We start from the raw sequence: 22,810 nt of genomic DNA on the forward strand, positions 1-22,810 counted from the left end.
ACATAATTCCTGTCTAGCACAACTCTCCATTAAGGGTATCCAAGCAAATTCAACCATAAGAAAAATGCTCATAAAAATTATGCCTGTGTACCTTGTGTATTTTGTTCTTCTTATGGTTACCACAAACGTGAATGGCATGAGTAAAGGGAATCTGTCACAAAGAAAATAGTGCTTGATAATGCAATTCACTAATTAAATAAAATAACACACATCATCTATGTCTCTTAGTATCCAGATTACACTGGTACAATGTAATACAACACTTTTCCAAGGTGTAGCCCTGTGGAAATAGTATCCATAGGCACAAAGTTATGTTCAGAGCTCCCACTCTATTGCGACTCTATACAGAGTTTGAAAAGGACTTTAAGAACCTAAATAAAATACAGTATACTCCCAGTTATCCAGCACCCACGGGTATCAGTAGGTGCTAGATAACTGTAGTTTCTGGTTGCTTGAGAGCTAATAGTAACTCTCAACTCTCAGTCTGCTATTGGCTTTTGCAATTTGCAATAGCCAATAGCAATCTGGCTATTGAAACCCATTGTTTACATTCTGTCCGGCAGCAAAATGTAAACAAAGAATTTCACTAGCAAGTAAATACATTTAGGGGTCTATTCACTAAGCTGGCGTAGGCAGCCGAGTGAATGACCGACCTGAAGCGAAGTGAGCCGATCGCTGTTCCGCTATTCACTTCAGGCTGGTACGGCTAATTTCAGCCATATATCGGCTGAAATTAGCCGTACATCAAGTGGCTTGGCTGAGCGGCATTCGGCTCAGCTGTTCTGCTCGGTCCCTCAGAGGGACCGAGCAGAACGGAAAGATAGTTTAAAAAGTAGAAAAATAAAAATAGAAAACGATTGTGCGGAGCTAGCAATGACAGCTAGCTCCACCCAACAGTTTTCTATTAGTCGACGGTTGTGCTGCCGTCAAAAAAAATAAAAATTTGGCCATAGGAATGCATTGCTAGATTCCTATTGGCCATTTCAAGGGCGGGTGCAATAGCTAGTTTGCTATTGGCTATTGCAAATTGAAATAGCCAATAGGTATCTAGCAATGCATTCCTATGATGAAAACATTTTTTTATTATTCTGACACGGCTCCATGTCAGAATAGAAAAAAAAGAAAAAGCAGTGTTTCTCTCCTGGGCGGCCGGGATCCGGAGATTAGTTAGGTTAGGCTGTCTGGAGATCAGTGTCCCAGGAGACTTTCTGCAAGTGGTCGGAGCCAGCCGTAAGATCACGCTGGCTCCGCCCAGCTGTCAGAAGCAGTCTGTCGGCCGTTCAGACAGTTTCGGCTTTCACCGCGGCTCAGCCGAGTCGAGGCATATGCCTTCGGCTCGACTGAGCCGCTGGGCCAAGTTCGGGAGCTGTACAGGCTATACTAATAATAGCCCATACAGCAGCCCTTCGGTTCTGCTGAACCGAAGGGGTCCTGGGGCTGAAGCTAGCCGAAGGATCAGCCGAAGCTATGGCTAGATCCTTCGGCTGCTTCGTGAATAGACCCCTTAGTCTTTAGTCTCCCCATTTTTATCAAGCAACTGCAAAAAAAAATCGAGGACATATTATATGCTCAATTTTATTAGCTGGTTGCTGGAGTGATTGCGTGAATGACAGATAATGGGGAGTTTACTGTACATTGAAGCTGCTAACTTTCCACTGCTGGTTACTCACCAATGGAGGCATTGGTTTAAAAAGTAAACCGCACTATGAATTTTGATCTGATTGAAAAAGCAACAGCTTTATTAATATTGTCTTTGCATATGCAAATGTTAAATAATGGGAAATGTGTAAAACAAATAAAGTATCTTGAATTGCTCTGTATTTTCAGAAAGTGGGACAAGCCCTTGGTGCCTGAAAATGGACCTTTATACGCAGTTTCATGAAAACTGAAATTATTTGTTCACTTTGAAGTTTAAGGTTAAAAGTTCTCACAGCTCAAAAATCAGCCATTTTGGTTTGAAAAAGATCACCATGAGTGTGCGACAGATGACGAACATGTGAACTTTACTTGGAGGAGTAGAAAGGTCAGTCCATACATAATATATACATAGTATAAGTCTACGTGTGATTGTATGAAAATCAGCTCCCTGGAGTTATAATAAAACTTGTTGGCCTTTACCGTAGCAAGAGCTGAACATTATATTTCAGTGTAGGATCTTAATTGCAGTACACAATTGCATTGCAGGGAGTGGGGGTGGATACCGGTTCCATCTTAAAGACAATCATAATTTCTAGCAGCTATTATTATATTGAGGAACTTGTTCAGACGTTTACCTAGCCATACATATAATGTCTACCATACACAATAAAATATAAAACATTTGACCATATGATTGTTGGGGCTGTTAGTTCAAACCCTACTGGAATAATTGTTCTCAACAGCTATATTTTGTTAAATATACCGTGCAGAACTTTTCAGTCATGATCCCCGCAATTATCGTAGCTGATTTTTGTAGCAAAAAAGAAAAAAAAAAGAGATGCTCAGATCAGTAGTACTGCAAAAACCATAGTAAAGACCAGTGTAACTTTTACTGCTGCTCATGGTTGAATGCAGCCAAGCATGGATCAAGATTCTCACTCTATGAAGAATATGTTGAATCAGGTAGTGCTCGTAGCATTCCATTTGTATTCCAGGGTAAATTCCTTTCACATTCATTGCTTCCATCTAAGCAATTTCCTACTTTCAGTGCTAAACATTCATTCTGCAATTCTTGCATTTTTAGACTTAGATAATAGTAATGGCCAATTATAAAATATGTAAACATTTTTTGATTAAAATTCAAAAAAATAGTGCATACAATCATCTTTTCGTCTGAGGTGGAAACTAATTTTTGAAGTGGTCAGGAATCAAAAAGGGAAAGGTGAATTTAGTTTTAGTGAAGCACAGCATGGCACTATCTGGTCTATTTGTTTATTGCTAAGAGTGTACCAGGAGGGTGCAGGAGCTGCGGCTTTGAAGAAATCAGAGTTCAATGTATGTAGGACACATCAAAGGAGTAGTTGCGTATTCTACTATCAAAATATTAAACGTGGTTTATTACTGAGGTACATGAGTTTATAATTGTTGATATTTGTCCAAAGAAAACAAAATGAGTGAAATGTTCCAGCTGCTGAAGCCTTTCAGAAAAGTTTCTTTGGTTTTCTAAATCCCTTGTAGTGTCTTAGTGCATAGTACTCAAGGGGGAAATTTACTAAATGGTAACATTTTAATGCTAACCCCGTGGAGCTCTGTTTTTAAAAATACAGTTTGGGTATTTGGGAAATTAATAACAAGCATTTCTGTTAAGGTGATGCGCACATGAATTAGCTTAGGCGAAGTACAACCTATACCCTTCAGTAAATTGCAAGTGATGTTTCTCAGGTAATTCCCTTCAAACGTGTTAGCTGTAGAAGATCTAAATACTCCATGCCTTTTTACTGCTTCTCAAAACATAGCTAGCACATTAGTTTCATATACGCACTATAAATAAAGAAACAGTGAAATCTCTTGGATGGTTGATGTTTAGGCAGTCCAATGTTTTTGGAGGAACCTTACAGTCTCTTAAATTCTGTCCATCCAAATATAACCTGGAGAGGGAGTATCTTCTACTGAGTCACATACAATCAAGTCAGGGTGATCTAGGGTCTGTACTCATGCACTTTAGTTTGGCCATTTCTAGCACTACAACATTAAAAAAAGATAACATTGTTTTGAAAAATAATTTAAATAAAACATGTGACGTTTTCGTTAAATGAAAGTTGGATTAAGGGTGAGGTTATTGTTCTCTTTTTTATTTTCATATGAAGATATAAATATAGATACACAGCATCAAAACACATTAAAACAATTGCCTACATTACAATCCCTAAAGAAGTAGCCAAATAAAAAGATAAAACCATTTGATAATTATCCAATTTAAATATATATTTGGTTAATCGGTGAAGAGCCCATTACAAAAGTTTCAAATTTGGCAGACTGTCATCCTTATTAATTATTTCCATATTTCATATGTTACCCCATAGAGACCTATCAGAATCGAACTTTAATTCACCAACTGTTTTTTCCAGATTTTAATTTGATTGGTGGTTTTGGGGCAACATAGAAAAATTATTACTCAACACAAATGCCAAACGAGGCCGAGTGTGAAGAACTAGGCTTAATGTTTGCTTGAACTGGCATTTAGCACTTAACTCATCACTGCAAAGATTCTATCCTGGAAAATTACACTTTATAGTCAATTTAAATGTTATTGAGCTGCACATTTTATTGACTGTTTAGCTTTCACTGACAATCCTCAAGCTATTGGAAAACACGTTGAGGCTTTTCAGCAGCAGCCTGATGTACAAAAGGCAAAGTGAGGATGAAGACTATCGGAGCATTTATCGATGCATGGATCATCTTATTTGCCGTGCGTGAGAAAAGCATTAATTTAATTGTCATTATAGATCTCAGGGGTGTGCTTTTATATGGCGATGTGCGCCAAAATTCTCTATTGCTCACTCCATGGCTGCTCTATAGACTGTTGGACAACTTGAGATCAACTGATGCAGTCTGAGCATGATGAGCGATTCAAACTCTGACTGAGCCAACTTCTACAACAAGTGATTTCAATACATGAAATACCCTACAGAAAAAATGGTCAAAGATAAGTATACTAATGCACATTTGTACTTAAAAAAAATACTACTTCTGTATTTTAGTGCAGTATAAAGCAGATTATTAAGATAGTATAACGAGTGTAAAACTAAAAACTTGTATCTCCAAAGTGGAAACATGGAGGAGGCATTTATTAAGGAAGCTAGATATCTGCTTTCTGCAAACAAAATGACATAACACTGTTCGGGATGTGATTTTCCCAGCAATATCTCTTAACAAATTACCAAACAATATTCATTAGTGGACCAACATATGTGTCATTTGCAAGTGTAGAAATGAATAAAATAATTATTGTAAGCCTTCCATATGTTTCAGAAGTAGACAATTTAATTATGGCTTGATACTTGCAGTGTGATGCTATTAGCTTTTCTTGAGATGTTTCACTAACTAGGCTGTAGTGACATTAGCTGCATCTAGTACTAATTGGCCACAGTGAATTGAAATGACATTGTTGACAATGGGCAGATTACATGATTCTGTTGAGACCAGGTGTATGATAATCTGGCTGAACCTAAATTCTATCTTCAGCCCTTCTAAAGTACCACACAAGAGACTGCCCACTGAGAGGTGCACTATCTCCGTTGTGAATACCTATGCACACAGAACAGCCAAAAGTATTGTCAGTTGACTCAAACTGTTCAATAAATGCCTGTTCTTTTGAAATCTAGAACAGACTCTTACATCCAGCTGTGCAGAATACACGTTTGAAGTAGAGATAATTAAACACTCCTCTTTTTTTTTTGGTGTAGTTTGGAAAAGGCAAGCTTCACCGGGTTTTGAAGAGGGAATTCAGATTTATCTAATCCTGCTGATGCCTGTCCTGAGTATAGTGACATTTCTGAAAGGATGAGACTAGCGTGTAATATTATTCAATTTTAACACTGATGTGGCATACCTAGCTTCTGTTATGAGAATACATAGAATATCAAATCAATACAATGCAGATAGTAAAAAAAAAATATGAAAGCTATTTCAGATTATGTTTTTGCCATTTTGCTACGAGCATATTTTTTTTTCATTTTTATGACAATGCGTAAACAATATATAAGATGCGTTTTTACAGGATAACTACAATAAAACAAATGGAAAAATTCTACTTGTACAATAGAAACAGTCTTATTTAGTTTATTTAAAACCGGCATTCATAGCATGCATCCCATAACAACCAGAAACCACCTTCCATAGTCCTAAGTGCAGTAAACCAGATGAATTCTGAATCCTATGGGTTACTGCTCCTTGCACTGCCTTATTAAATAAGTCTGAACTTCTAATAAGTGGTATGCAATCATCAATACAAGTAAACCACTCATTAACACAATGCTGTATAGGATAACAGCTAATGGAAAAAGTCTTGTTAGAAATGTTAGAGAGGTTAGAAAAGTTGTTTTTTTATAATCTATACTTGAACACTCCCAGTGACAAGCTCCATTTTTTCACCTTCCCTGTAAACCAGGTCAAACAAAGGCAAACTCACAAGAGACTGGACAGATTCATGAGATTCACTTCAGTGCATTCCACATCCCAGTATAATGTCTTGTTCACACTGTGTATGGTTCAGTTTAAAGAGAGTCAATGTGCGTGTGTACTCCATCGCTGTATCTCAAAGTAGGGAAATCCTCCTGCTGTCCAGTTATGCTCCACTAGCTCCTGAATATGCACCTACTTTGCCTTTATTTCAAAGGCATACTTTAGGGCAGGATGAAGACCTTGAATACATTATGTATACCCCATTGCATCTGCATCTCAATGTATTTTGCATCCAGAATTCAGTTACATATGAATATATGTGAGCTTGCGTGTTCCTATGCACTTACTGTGTACATTTATGCTATTATTATATAAATACTAACACATGCATATTGTTACTGTCATTATTGCTGATATGTGTTGCTTCAGGTCTTTATCTTCTGTTGTGCAGTACAAAGCAAGTGCAAACCAAGGCTACAACAGTGGCATAATATACATACCTAAAATATGATATACAAGGAATGATAAGCATATAAACACAGTAATTAAGTCGTTTCAAACTAGCCTTTAATTCAAAATCCTGCTCAGAGAAAAAAAAACAAAAACCCCAAATATATAAAATAACTTCTTTATACAAATCATTCCTGGGACTATTACCCTCTTGAACCATTTGTAAAAGTCACAAAATCTGGCACAAGGCACATCTTTTCGAATATTATGTTTAATTTGTTTCCAATATATTGATCGAATGACCAAGGAAAAATCAAATACGTTTATTGTGTAATTAAAGTTTTGGGCAGGGCGGAAAAGATAAAGCAGTTTCATATAAAGGAAAATCAATTCAAGGCAGGATATAATGATTAATTGGATGGTGCTAGTACATTAAATAGCACACTGACGTAGATATTATAAATGTCCATGGACTTTAGGTGCGAGTCTGGGACAGTATGATCTAATAATTGACAGCACTATTAAGGAATTATCACTTCTAAAGGATATTCTTCAAAATTCAATATACCACAAGTATCACGTAACTGGGAATGACATATCTCTCTTTTGTACTTTTCCATGCAGACAATGAATCACTATCTTGTGCAATATTTTGTCATTCATTGCCAGACAGCGCTTTTAATATTTCACAACTTGCCCTTATAATGTGCGTGCGTGTGTGTGAATAATGTTATATAACAGGTTGGCATAACCTTTGTAAGCAGAGACTTCAAGAGATGAAATCAACCTGCACTTATGCTCTGTATTCAGGTGAAGAGGGGTTCTCATGCTTTGTACACTGCTGCTCAGCAGAAGCGCTTATAACACAATAAAAGTGGGCACATAACATGACACAGCCCGCTAGTTCCTTAAGAAATATGCAAATAACAGTAAAGGAACAATCAGTAACTGCCAAAATATCGACAATGGTAAATATAATACAAAATATCTGATACAAATTTAAGACATTAAAGTGGTGGGGTTGAATTTACGTAGGGAATTGAAAGAGGACATTTTATTTTTAAGGAACATCTGTATTTATTAAGTAAGTACATAACAGGGAAACAAGCACCATCTATTTAAATAAAATGATAATTTTCTGTGAATATATATCATACTCGTAAAAAATGTTATTTTTTTTTCTACAACTTTTTCTCAAAGCAGTTTATAAGAATCCATAGTATGTATTACAATAGCAGTAGTTAATGAACTCAGTAGGCTAGCATAGCATTCTACTTAGGAGCCTCCACAGGACCAAACATAGTGTTTTAATTGGCTAAATAGATGCAAATGTGAGTTAATAAGCTAAATGGAATGCTGTACAGTGAGTTCATAAAGGAACAGAACACATGAAATATAATTTTATTCTTATGCTAAAAAGGACAGTACAGGAGGGAGATGACATTCGCTTTTAGCATATGATAAGTTCATAGCTGTTAGAAAGCTCTTGGTAAACTGTGATGCTTTCAGTCTACTGTGAAATAATGCAAGGTGATTAATGCTACCCACATAGTGTGATTCATTAAATCCTCTTCTGATTTTGTTTTCTTATTTTAGCAGTCATGAGAGAAATCTTTATTCTGCAGCCAAAACTACCCATTGACCCTGAACCTTAATAATGGCTTAGGTACATGTTTAGATTAACTGTATCACTCTTCATGTTGTAACCCTAATAAAAGAATAAAACTATACTTCCTACTGCCTGAAAAGCCTACAACACTGCTATACTCACACATGTCTGAACACAAAGCTGAACACAAAGCTTCAGCAGCGACACCCTCTCTTATCTAAAGGCCACTAAATTTGAACCACATCCGAAAACATCATACTCCAAAATAATGATAACATACCAACTAGCCTCATATCAGAAAACTACGACAAAAGGCAATCTAGATTCACATTAGCAGGTTAGACAAGAGGTCTTTTTGACTTTATTTAAAAATGTTTAACAGTCAAAAGAAAAAAATACACCAGTCAGTAAACAGCAAACCCAAATTCAATATTCCATACTATTTCACAAGTCGTTATATACAGTACTATATAAAGTATATGGCATCATGAATGGGTTTATAGCTACTACATGGGTTAAGATTTAATTTAAGGAAGATGTAAGGAAAGTGGAAAAACTACATGGGAACCTATAAAAATAATCAGTTAAAAAGTAATTTGTCTCAGATTCAAGCTAACAAGATTTGATGTAAGAACAGAGAACTGAATATCTTTATTAACTATGTGAAATTGACTATACATGCAGGATTTCCACAATAGCAGTGTATTACTGCCTATTGCTAGTGAGTGGGAGGGCTTATACGTATGGTCACTAGGAGCCAACAGGGATCAATATTTAATGTATACAAGCAACTTAAAAGCAGTAAAAGGGAGTAGGGTCTTCATATCAGCATAGCATAGCAATAGCCAGACTTCAAGAACATAGATCAGAGATCGCACACTTGGTATCTTAACAAGCCTGAATAACTTAATAACCCAATCATTCTTAAAAAATATTTACATTATCATAGCATACTATTATGAATAGATAAGCATATCAGAGACCATCGTTACCCATGTTGGGATGACCCTCAAGAGTATCTGTCAACCAGTCTAAATAGTTAATATGATAAATATAAATTAAGTTTCTTCCCAGAATTTGTCATCTAAAAAATGAAACCTTTATCCTCCTCGGTTTACTATATTTCTGAATTGTTAGGTCATAGGAAAGGATTAGTTCATAATACATGACAACATTTGTCTTTCCTCTAAAAAGTTTAAACATTAATAACATAATTAATAACATAGATATGCATATTCAGAGGTGAAACAGGGGAATATTGCCTTTCTCAGGATGCATCCTATGTGTGACAAATCAAAGTCTCCCATCAATGCAATTAGGTTCTGAAGCTTCCACAGAGAGCCTGAGAAGCCATAACACTTATTTTCAAACAAATGGCATTTTCAAGATTGAGAAATATTGCTATCAATCACAAAGCAAGTTAATTCTCCATAATAAGGCAGGTTTGGATGCAGCCTGATCCATCGTGGAATGCTTGTATCTAAATTGATTACAAAGGCACTGGAAATGTATGCAGCCCTCCAAACCACTTCTATCCACTGTAACATTAATCTCAATTGTAAAGAGAGCTTCATAATGCCTGCTATGAAAATGTAGGAAATAAATCAGACTTTATCAGGTAAATCAATGAATCTTTTTTTTTTTTATATCAAGTAAATATGTTTTAAAGTGACATATGTTAACAAACGCTTTAATGTAAGCTGCGTGCTGTAATTGCTTCTATGTTAATAGGTCAAATAAGGAAAGAGTAAAGTTTGGAACTACAGTAGAATGATAACTCTCCTTGGCATATAAATAGCAACACATTATTATAATCATGCCATCAATAAGGCATAATATAGTTATGACATCACATCCTCTACAATGAAAGTGGCTAAACATCGCTAACTTTATTAAGAGTAAAAAATAAAATACAGCATCTTCTACAGAGACATGATCCTTATTGTGAACCCCTGACCTGCAAAGTGTGTGTAACTGAGAAAGTATGCGAGTATTCCTTAGCATGTAGGATAAGAATGAATTTCATGCAATATGCTAGAGATTAAATCACATTCTAGTTTTCATGTAAAAAGCCATTATTTTACATGAAGTCAGGTGTTATCACTATTGTCATGCATGAAATGACAATTATTATTTCTAATTGATAGTTAAAGCATTTTCTTGGAATTGGTATACCGTATCTTTAATGAAGACACGTATGTCAGAAATATATCTATTGAAAAATAAATACTTACATCAAAAAGTGTAAAAATAAAAAAACAGCTTTGGGCTCCTATAATTAAAATGTGTGATCCTTTGTGCACTTTCTTCCTTTTTACTGACAAAAACGTATTTTATATTGAAACTTATAGTATGAGCTCGACTATTGGTCTCTGTATGATGCTTCCTAAGTTATTACTATGAGACATAATTACTCTGGCTCAGTGGGGCTTAGCAAAAGCACTAGCCTCAACTGGCTAAATGGATTAAATGTGTTAGGCAAAGTTTTCCTGTGAAAGCGACTAAATTTGATAAGAAAAGCACCAGATAGAAAAAGTAAAACTTGTCCTAAAAGGAAACAAAATGTGTTTTTCATAGGCTGTATCTTATTGATGTATTTAAACTGCACTGATAGTATATTACAGGGTGTTGCAATCCTTGAAATGTCACTTTTAAGTGTTATTAAGTTCCTCAATCTTTAAATATAAAAAAGTAGTGACCATTCATGCAAAGGCCTAACCCAGCTGAACACTGGTGAAGGCTCTGCTTATTTATTTTATTGAAGTTTATTAATTCCATATAAATTTAAGTAAAAGAGTAACCCTGCTGGCTTTAATTGTGCAGTAAATAGAAATAAAAGGGAAGCCTCAGCAGTTTTCAATATAAAAAGACCAGCAGTTTTAGTCTTTTAAAACAAACACATAAGAACCACGTGAAATTAAATAAAGTAAGGGCTCTTTTATACACAATCTTGCTGGTTTATTTAACCAGATGGTGCAAAGAACAGTGGTGTGCAGGAGCCTATAACAACCAATCAGATCACACTTTTCCCCAGTTTGGAGCGGTCAGTACAATGAGATAAGGGGGTTGTTTTGCTAAAGAATAAATAAGCTATTCACTTTGTAAGGAAATTTTCCCTTACCTTAGTGAATGTGGTGAAAATTCACTTTGAAAAGAATACCCAATCACGTGCAAGGAAAACAAAAACAGTATTTTTGCTTGCACATGATGGGCGATTGAAGTAAGCAGAGCTTTACCTCATTCCTTAAGTTAAAGATCATTCCCTTGCAAAGTTAACAGCCTATTTGCTTTAGAAAATCAACCCTATGATTTCTAATTGGTCACTATAGCATATTACTTTGTGTCTGTTTTAGCTACTACTGTCTTAGCTAAGAGTCTAGATTTCAGATGGAAAAAAAACAAAAACCTATGAAAAACAGATGTATTATAAGACAAAATAAATTGGACAGATGACAAAGGCCTGGTTACATCCGATGTAATGTGGTATATAAGAGCAAGTGTATTCTAGCAGCATCTGTTCAATGCTAAGAAGAGGCACTTTCACTTTTACTTGGTGTTGTTGAGGTTTGAAAACTTTTATTAATTCAATCAAAAATATTTCTTTTCAGAAGCAATATGATTAAAGGGTTTAGAGTGACGTATAACATTTCCGTGCAAATGCTTAGGCAAAGCTGATTTCAACTACTGTACTATTAAGTTCTACGCTTCTAGTGGCCATTAAGGCACAAAAAGGAGTTCAAACAGAGAGCCTGTGAAATATTTTAATAAAGATATAAGGGGAGGGGGGGCAACTTGAATTGCCATTAAGTTCCATTAACTTGTGCGTTACGGGATCTCTTTTCTATAAAATGGTAATTAGATTGTCAGTAAGATTTCTATTCTACAATTGACTCTTCACCTGATTTATGGCAGCATTTTACTGAACTAGCATGTACTGACAAAATAGCACTTTGAAGAAAAAAAGTTATCAAGCCTGTTTTATGACTTCAGACTAAAACTACAGAACATACCAAGCAGAACTAGAACCATATTCCCATGCCAAGAATAAAAGACCACCCACTGAATTGTTTCACTGCTTCTAAATCTTTGGCATATGCTCCAAGTGCAAGTCGGAACAGAGGCTCAGATCCACAGTGTTATTGGGATGCCACTGTTGTCATTATAATAGGACAGCTGGCATTAGAACTGCTCGCTTACACCCGTCTAGGCTTCGACGTGTCAAGGAGCAAGTGTTTAAGGTCAACTGCAAGGGGAAGGGGATGACTGTGGCTTGCATCAAGTCATGTGAAATGGCCTAGAAGCAGACATAATAGGGATAATAGGTCTTAGGATAATAGGTCCAATAAACTGGCTGATAAAAGTCCTTTTAGAACACAGAATATACTGTTGCAAAGAAACACATGTGTTTTACTATAGCTAAGTACTAACTTTCTCTCCTGTCCATCATCAGTGATGCTAAGTGGTAGGAGACTACATATAAGAATACACATCGGAGTGCTGATTGTTGTCCTGCCCATGTGACTGGTCTAATGGTATAGCTGTATACATCACATTTGTAACAGAGCTGGCAGGTTAAGTCTGGCTGTATTAACACCGCATGTGCCTGCGACTGATTGATTTGTTCCCTTGTTCCGGAACAAAAACAAGTAAGACTTCCCTCTCCCACACCAATCTTCCTACTAGTGCTGTGTTGACAAAATAGTGATTCTTTCTAAATCAGCGCTCTTTTACTGCAATTAACAGAAATCAAGCAGCGATGTCAGGGCTGGTTTCACAATAAAATCCCCCTTTGTCCTACATAGAAGGAAATGAACTTTCTGGCAAGAAAGCAGCAGCTGCGGTGATATTGACACATCTCTTCCCAGCAGGGTTAAGGTCGGGATGATCACATGCTGACATCCACTCCTTGCAGGCTCTTATTGACTGGAAAACCAGTTATTGTCGCTAGTTTAACCCCTTCTCAGCTGAGACAGACACCAGCCTCTATCATATTCTACAGACCTGTGGATTAATATTACCACAGCTTTCTTCTGAGCCTCACATGCAGCTTGCAGAGGGAGATTTGCTGAGCGTTAGTGTGTTAATCCTCCCAGCATTGCACTGGGTTAGGATGAGGGCAGGTTGCTGAGTACCAGTTCCAGAGTTGCCGGAAGCATCAGGCACAACGAGGAGGCTACAGGTTTCTGCAGCTTCGTAAGAACTCCAAGACAGAAGGATCACTCTCCCTCCATTCTGTCTAGAGAGCTGGGTCATTTGGCACGGTTTCTGCCCTTTGCTTTGGAAATGTCAGAAAGATCAATGGCGCCATCTGTCCCTACTATCCACCCCTGAACGGAGAGGATGAACTTAAAGTGTATTTCCACTTTTGCAGCCAAAATGGGATGACACCTGGATTATATTTGTTATATGTTCCTATTCACATAACATTATTTAGACATAAATAAATCGCTGCTTATCTTTTTACATGGTGAAAAGTCCTACCTACCGTAGCTTTCGCCTTTAAGGAGGGGGCTGTGGACTCATATTTACCATAATTAACCCTGTCTGTACTGTGCTGGCAGATCTTCATTATCAGGGGTAAATTAGATTTGAACATGGTCTGTCCGATCAAAAGGGTTAAAGACCTCAAGTCTGGAGTAGTACGTTATATCTTAACACACATAAAAAAAAAAAAACCTGTCTCTACTTCTGTCCCCTTATTTCACTTAGCAAGCAACTCTAAACAATCCAAGCTGTAGTGTCCTATGTATGAACCCAAAAAACAACTACAAAGGTAAGAAATATTTTTTAAAACACCTCTTCCTAGGCATGCGGTGTAAATGGGAACACAAACATATAGCAAGAAGATGTTTCTCAAATTTGACTGCAAAGGTGGAAATACACTTTAATGAAGAATGCTTCCTGCGCACAACCGACATGTAGACAGGTTGTCGTTGTTCTGTAAAACATGCCGCTGACAGCAATGGTAAATGAGTCAGCTGTACCAATCATCATGAACCAAACATAAGGACGGTCCGCACACAAAACTAAAGCACTTGACCTACCTGCTGCACTTTTAGCCGGTTGCCCTCCTGGGATCCAAACCTGGAAAACATCACGCAAGTTGTCGGGGTGAAATGCAAGGTCAGTACAAACAAGGTATCAAACAGATATGAGCGGTAGTGAGGGATTGGGGGGGCAACTTCTGTTCAGTTCCAGGCAGCCACCTATCCTGTAGCAATGATGCCAGCAGCTTAGTCCACACTTGTTTCTTGGTCCTGTGAGAGAGTTTCTTCTTCGGCTGTGGATCACACACACCCCCTTGTGCAGATCCTGCGCACTATCTCCCTAGGTCATGTGTTGCCAGGCACACTTGGCGATGCAGCAGAGTAGTCGGCACAAGTTGTCCAGGCTGGGAGCAGCTCCAGCAGCCACTGCCAGGCGCGCACGTGAAGCAGCTGCTGCCTTTGCTTCTACCCAGGAGCCTACCACGCTCCTCCCCAGCACAGAGCAAGGGGGGAGCCCAGCGTCCTCTAAACACTGCAGCCACCAGCTTGCATATTTATAATCTTCCTCCGTTGCTCAGCAGGAAGGCTACTTTCATACGTCCTTATCAAAGAGGGAGGAAAAATGTGGACCCATATACGTCTTTAAAAAAAAAAGAAGAAGCAGCCTGCTATTATTTGTGCTGCTGTTCGCAGGATTTCCCTACGGCTTGCCAATCCTTTCCCACTCCCCCTGTCTATGTCTGCTAATGCAAAGTACTGATGCTCCCATGCTGTGTCCAATCAGTGCATCTTCTACTAGTGCAATGATTTAGGGGTCATCTATGAATAACACTTCACGCTGATGAATGGCTCTTCTCAGCCTCCTGCCCTGATGAGGGTGTCTGCTCGCTGCTGATTGCAAACACTAATGAACTTACAGCTTCATTAGCTGGGCTTTCTCACCAGCAATATTGTGGTCTGGGCTGTGTGTGACTCCTGTAAATAATCAGACAAAAAAAATGCCCCCCCCCCCAAAAAAAAAAAAAGAAATGAAAAATAGCACGTTGTCCTCCTTGCAGAAAGAAAGCCAAAAAACACACACACACACACACAAAAATACTCCTCTTTCATCTCACAAAGAAACTGAGGTGCATTTTAGAAACCTAAGTACGTGTGACAGCAAACTGAGGATCTTAGTAATTTCTCACCAAATCAAACGTAAACATTCAAAAGAAGCAGGAGCTAGCAGCAGAAGCAGGCAATTAGATGTGGTTTGTACTGTAAGCCTGCTCTCTACTGTACCAAAGAGGAAATAAAAAAAAAGAAAGACATTTTCTCTCCAGGGGACGCTCCAGCATGCAGCAGACCCATGGAAACTACAGTAATAGCCTAAGTCAGTTGACAAATCTCAGATAAACTGATAGGAAGGCGTGCAGAACAAGAGATTGCATCTCCGAGCAATAAAAGCGGTACCCATGCTAATGACGACAAATAGAATAGCATCCCGACGTGGTCAATCGGATGATATCCTACTTCAGAAACGTGCAGGCTCTTTGGAAAGCTGAAGTGCATTTCTGAAACGTTTAGGGGCCGTAATGATGACAGCATATATTAATGATAATTAATGCTTGCAAAGATATGATGGTGCACGCGGCTTCTCCGGCACCATCACTCATGAAGCAAACAGCTTAGAGCATCACTTTGCTGCATGTGTCTCGGGGTATAACTTGCCTAAGGTCACGCAATGCTGAGTTCACGCACAGTCCAACCAATGTCATTATTATTAACTCCTGGTCGTTTCCAGTGGATGGAAGCTGCATGTTCCGCCTCAAGATCTACGTGTGGATAATCTCAGCCATTTAGACATTTGTATATTAGCCTGACATTTACTGCATGCTTCTTTTATTCAATACAGGCCAGGATAATATATAAAGTATTAAAGCAGAACTCCGGGATTACATTTTATTAACCCTTGCAGTGGGGCTACCCCTGTATTGCAAGGGTTAACTGCTCATTTTTATATAAGTGCATAAAAAAAGGTTATACTCACCCGAACCACCAGCTGTGACAGCGCTCCTTTCTCTCCGTCTCCTCCTCTTCAGCAGCGATGGAATTTATCAAAACTGGAGCAGACCAAAACTGGAGCCTGTGTGCACGGCAACCAATCAGCTTCTATCTTCAGTTTGTTCAGTTAACATTTGAAAATGAAAAAGAGAGGCTGATTGGTTGCTGTGCACAGCTGCTCCAGATTTTGTCTGCTCCAGTTTTTTTTTTAAATAAATTCTTTATTTAGCATTTTTGCAAACATTACAGAAATGAGAAGGGGGGTTAGCGATGCATAGACATAGCCAGAGTTTACAAATGTATTCGTTCAACGATGTAAAAGTGGCATAGCATACATAACATACGAGAAACAGAGTTACAGGTAATTCTTAACGGGTAATATGCAAGACCGTGCGGAAATGACTAATGTCTATAGTGAGCACGTCGCCGCCGACTAGTCTCCCGCGAGGATGGAACAGGGAGTGCAGCGGTTATGGAGGCCTCACCTTCTCAGAATCAGGGGGGGGAAGGATGACATGGATGGAGTAGAATGACTTCTCACTAATACTGCCAAGATCGATAAGGGATTACACAGCTCATACATCGGGAGCATCATTTCGATAGTGTATAGGGGGCGTAAAGGTTAGGGGGAGGTCAGGGATGCTGAATGTGGGGACAGGGAGGGGGGAGGGGAGTGATTGCTGGGGAGAGAGGAAGAGGAAGCAGGGGAGCTAAAGCAGTGGGGATTGTGGAACAGTATCTCCTATTCCCATCAGGCAGTAGGAGTCTGATAAAGGGTCAGGTATTCCGAAGACCTCACATATTCCATCCAGGGGAGCCGGGTGCTAGAGAACGTAGCGTTATTGTGTTTGATGGAGCTTGTTAGGCCTTCCATAAGATAAATATTGTGAATGCGGTCAAGGGCGTGTCTAATGTGTGGTGGTTCCGGTTTCAGCCATAGGGCCGGTATGCATGCCCGTGCTGCGTTGACTATATGCCGGATGAGAGATCGTGTGTAGGCTCGTGCAGGGATTGTCTGCTCCAGTTTTGATCAATTCCCCCCAATGTGTATAGAATGTGATGACTCTCTGGACCTTAGACTGCTGCAGCAGAGGGGTAGAGAGCCTCCAGGGACCGGTCTAGGAACATGTCGGCTCCCCGGTTCAGGTGAATATAACTTTTTTTTTTAACCTAGACAAAACCGAGCACTTAACCCTTGCAGTGCGGGGGTAGCCCCACTACAAGCGTTAATTTGTGCCTGGAGATCTGCTTTAAACTCTCAAACTTTTTTTTCAATGGTGATTTCAGCTCAGATATATATTGCCCAGCAATATTTTATCACATTCTTGTCCATTCATTTACAGTCATCATGTTTTTACACCGTTGGCTCCGACTCTCTCAGCTTGGCTTCCCTGAACTTCCTGTCCACTACAAGATCACAGAGCAGTGTTCTTTTCCTCTGTAGAATTAGTTATGCCAAGTAAGTTTATGGAACATTCAATGCTGGAAGGTTTTTTTGTTTGGGTACACTTTTTCAGTTAGATATTTCACATTGAATGCATGGTGTCAGGTCTCCATTCAGCATAAAATCCTTCCACTCCAGGTGGTGGTGCGTGACATTCTGCATGAGGTGGGGAACATTCCAGTGCATGGGAGTGACAAGCTGGGGCAGGGGGCTTGGTTGGAGAACTCCGGTTCATATGTTTATTTTTTATTTTGTATACAATGTTGCTTGATTCTTTTAACAGAATATCAGCAGTAACCAACAGCTATCAATCTACTACAGGGGTAGGCAACCTCGGCACTCCAGTTGTGCTGAAACTACAAATCCCATCAATCCTCTGCCTCTGGGAGTCATGCCTGTGGCTGTTAGAGTCTTGCAATGCCTCATGGGACTTGTAGTTCCTCAAAAGCTGGAGTGCCGGGGTTGCCCACACCTGATCTACTAGCTTGAAGAAGGGAGAAAGAGGAGAGTCTTGCCTTGCTGTGTCTGAATGTTTGTGGAGACACACACAGCTTAGCATCCATAGGACCCTGCAAGGGAAATGAGCCACCCTAAAACAGGATATCAGGGCCAGTGCTCAGGGGACCAGCTGATTCTGCAGGAAACTAAAACTTTTACACATCAAGAAGCAGCATCAAATTGAAGATAAATCCAAAAATGACAACAGTCTAAAGCCACCACACACTTTACAATCTGATTGTACAATCTGCTTTTAGCTGACCATACACCTTACGATTATCGTTCGAAAAACAAACAAAATCGAGTTTTCATACAATAATCGGGTAGTTGATGGGAAGCGAATGATCACAATTACTGTACAACTGGCCAAATTTCATCCACCGGTCAGGCTGGAAAACATTTTCGAACCAAACGAAAATCGATGGATTAGTGTCGTTTTCATATTAAAAACAAACAAAAATCCATTCTGTTGATCCTTAAAATTAATTGAGTTAGTATTGCTAACAAACGATAATTGAAATCAACATTGGTCTGTGCATGATGGGCTATTTGAGCTAGAATCGAAAGAGGCTATAGGCACCTTTAGCTCTACCATCAACTATGTAGGTTTTGGCTTCACTTGCATTATGGACAAGTAATACACCATACAATCTAATTGTATAATCAGCTTCAAATTTACCAAAATGATGTAATATGAGGACAAACCCGAGCAATCCATTCATATCTATCTATCTATCTATCTATCTATCTATCTATCTATCTATCTATCTATCTATCTATCTATCTATCTATCTATCTATCTATCTATCTATCATGTAAGCCAGCAAAACATTAGTTTTGTTTCAGATTTTTTTCGTTATTTGGTTTTTCGGGATTCAGGTCCAAAAGTCAATTAGTTTCACCAAAAATGTCCAAACATCGATCACGTTGTCCAGTGATGTAGATCCTCGTCAACCACAATGGACCGACTCGCCGCAAGAAAAAATTCCTGATGCCTGTTGACACGTCCGATCCCGACGAACAGCGGCCACAAAATGTCAGCACTGCTTTTGAATGTCAACAAAGGGTTTGGAGCGAGTCGCGGCATCACGGGACTTGTTCCACCCATTTGTTTACATTCTGTGACAGCTCTCTGTCGCCTAATGGAATGTAAACAAATGGGTGTGACGTCATGACTCGCCCTGTCCCTTTGTTGACATTCGGGAGCAGAGTTTTAGAAAAGGGGATACCCAGATTCCTATAAGCCCCCCTGCCCACAAACCCCCACAACCACCGGGCCAGGGTTGTCGGGAAGAGGCCCTTGTCCTCTTCGATATTGAGACAACATGCTTTGCCAGGGGATTCCCCCCTTTCAAAGCACCCTTCCCATGTTGAGGGCATGTGGCCTGGTATGGTGCAGGGAGTGTGCACGCTTGCTCCCTCCCCCCTTTCCTGCTCTGCCAGGCTGCTGCTCGGATCAAGGATCTGGTAAGGGTTTTTTGGCATGGGGTCCCCCTAAAATTCCTATCAGGCCCAAAGGGTCTGATATGAATTGGGGAGGGGACTCCACGCTGTTTTGAAATCTGGAAACAATTTTGTTATGTTCGGATTTCTATCTATCTATCTATCTATCTATCTATCTATCTATCTTCTATCTATCTATCTATCTATCTATTTCCTTTTTTATAACTAAGACAAAAGCATATAAACTAACAAGAGAAGAAGTAGCTTTCTTCTCTTGTTTGCTCATTGCTGCTTTGATCATTCTGATGTAGGAGTAATTGGATATGAAATGAATTGATATGTGAAGACATGTATCCGGGATTGTAGCATAGCTTTGCAGAATGTAGCAGCACACACTCAGTACAGGGCACAGCCATCGGGAGCTTGTGGATTAACCGTGGTCATATTTGTATGTGTGCATGTACATACATATAAAGTAAGATCATTTATGATGTGACTCTGCAACATAGACAAGAAGGCTTCTTTCTGGAGAGTTTAGGTCAATTCTTTAAAGGTATTATTAAATAGGGTCTCAATTTTATATCAGCCCTGTGAACCTTTCCTGAACAGCTAATTGCAAAGACAAAATACATACAGTATATGAAAGTTTTTTTTACCTGCCAAAAGCATTTGTATTTGGCAGGTAAAAAAGCCATTCTGCTATTGGCTATTTAAAATTGCAATAGCCAGTAGCAGGCTGGCTATTGCTCTGCCCACAGCCTTCTGTCAATCCGCAGAGGAGCGGACCTCATAGAGAACTTTCTCTCGGAAGTCTGCTCCCCTGCAGGAGTAATAGCCATTCTGCTATTGGCTATTTTAAATCGCAATAGCAAATAGCTATTGCGATTTTAAAAAGCCAATAGCAGGTGGGCTATTGCTCCAAGTTCTCTCTGAGGTCCACTTCTCTGTGACTGGCATCAGGCAGTGGCAGGTGCATTAGCCAGCCTGCTATTGGCTATTTCAAATTTTAAAAGCCAATACCATGTTTATTTCTGCCCACTGTCCGATTTTATTTAACCCTTTAGTGAATATGTAGGGGTACATGTACCCCTTACTCATTCACAAGGGAGGGCGGCATCTGGGTGCCCCCTTTATGAAACGGGCTACCCAGATACAGATGAGCTTTCCTGCCCGCAGACACCCACAACCGTCAGGCTAGTGTTGTGGGGAAGAGGCCCTTGTTCCATCGGCATGGGGACAAGGTACTTTTCAAAGGGGTCACCCCTGGAAAAGCCCCCTCCAAATGCTGAAGCCATGTAGTCTGGTATGGTGGAGGGGTGGGCGCTCGCTGGTCCCCCCCCTTTCCTGCCCTGCCAGTCTGCTGCTCGGTTTAAGGACCTAAAGGGTCTGGTATGAATTGGGAGGGGACCCCACGCAGTTTTTTTCAATTATTATTATTTCTGTGAACAGTTACGGTAAACACTTGTATTTATTCTATGACAGCTGTCAGATTCTTTATATTCGGGATCAAAGTGTCTGCAAAGAAGAAGAAGGTGTTACATTTTATAACAATATTGTGTTACTTTGTCCAGAATGTCAACAAAAAGAGAAGCCAGAGAACGGTACATTAAATTTTTAATGTTTCATTCAGAATGAAATTTCTGTCATTCGGAAATTCGGACTTATCCGAATGTACGAATTTCCTAAAATTCGTACGAATTTCAACTAAGAACAAAATGAATCACACATGTCTAGTTCTGTCTAAAATTTGTTGTAGGAATGCACACTGAGGGTCTGATGTATAAAGCTACCATTACTGCCACTAGATGGAGCCAAGGAACATAGAATACTTCAATGCTACTCGGCTCCATCTAGTGTCAGTAATGCTGCATGAATGGCATTCGTTCAGCTATACACTGGGTGGAAATTTTATACATCAGCCGATAACTGATTGGCGGGGCCTGCATCTCTACACTTTGAAGGACCGGGGTACAGTACAAGGATTAGTTAGGTGGCCTAGTGCACAAAGATATAATAAAAGGCCATCCTGAGGGGACCTTGTGACAATGAAAGTTGCTCACCTGTGGGCCCTGTTTCCTTGGGCATAATTATTAACCAGCCTACTGTCATGATACCACTGATTGCCAAACTTTGTTGAAATATAATATACATAAAATGAAATGAGTGCACAAACAAAAACAAATCCTCACAACAGAACACAGCTGTACATTCTTTTTTTAGGAAAAGAAAGGGTGCCACAAGAAGATTATAATTCTACTGAAAACAGCATGGCAAGTGCATTGCGAGTTAACAAGACAAATAACACAGAGGCCGCAACAGAAGCAGGGAGCAGCTGTGTAGCTGAAGGCCTGCTTTACACCACTCCATGTACTGTCCATGGACTTAGAAAACCTTGAACTGAAACCCAACTTGGTCACAAGTACAAAGCTCAGATAAAAAGACACCAAAGAAAGTTTATTGTATCTTGTTTCCTCTCTTATATTCCTTCTTGTTAATATGTTCTTTATTCTCTGTCTGCATTCTGTGTTTCTTGAGTATACTGTAGGACACTGGTATGGCTTCTAAGAGCAATATTTTTTTACTTTAAATGGGGTTTACACTTATTTTCAAACATAAAACAAGCAGAGTAAGGTTTCAAATTATTTGTTCATTTCAAAAGGATTTTATGAAGTGCAATTTTTCTTAAGAATTCTTCCCCTCGCAGTTTCAGTAGTATCAGTGACATAACCAGAGGTACGGGCGCCCGGGGCAGAACAAAATGTTGCACCTCCCAACCCTCCCGGTGATATGTGGAAGGTGTACAGGTACAATGAGGACATGCTGGGACTTGTCTTCCCTGGGTGATAAGTGCCAGGGCATATATAGGGACAATGAAAGCATGCTGGGACTTGTAGTCATGGAACTACAGTATCAGCATGTCCTCATTGTCCCTGTACACCCCCCAACACATCACCAAGAGAACTACAAGTCTTAGCACATGGCGTCATTGTCCCTGTACACCCCACATATCAGCCAGGAAACAGTGATAATTAGGGGGATTATATAGACAATGATGGAATGCTGGGACGTGTAGTTCCCTGTATGATATAGGGCTGTATTAATTACTACCCACCACCACATGGAGAGTACTAATAATACAATGCCCAGGGCCAAATTTAATATTTATTGGGCCATGGGCAAGATTTTGCTTATGTGCCCCCACAACTCTCCATCTCCCCCCCCCCCCCCCCCCCC

At 39.4% G+C, this 22,810-nt stretch overlaps 1 protein-coding gene across 1 annotated transcript in view; it reads right to left on the reverse strand.

Moving 5' to 3' along the window:
* The window catches only part of TENM3 (teneurin transmembrane protein 3), a 988,875-nt gene extending 974,242 nt beyond the window's left edge, over nt 1-14,633 (reverse strand). Inside the window, exon 1 of the mRNA XM_018576225.1 lies at nt 14,206-14,633. The gene's annotated coding sequence lies outside the window, so the exon portion shown is untranslated. The remainder of the gene's footprint in view (nt 1-14,205) is intronic.
* Between the last annotated feature and the right edge of the window lie 8,177 nt (nt 14,634-22,810).

This window comes from Nanorana parkeri, unplaced genomic scaffold, assembly GCF_000935625.1.
Source record: "Nanorana parkeri isolate BGI_ZX_2015 unplaced genomic scaffold, ASM93562v1 scaffold60, whole genome shotgun sequence".
In the NCBI taxonomy this organism is placed as follows: domain Eukaryota; kingdom Metazoa; phylum Chordata; class Amphibia; order Anura; family Dicroglossidae; genus Nanorana; species Nanorana parkeri.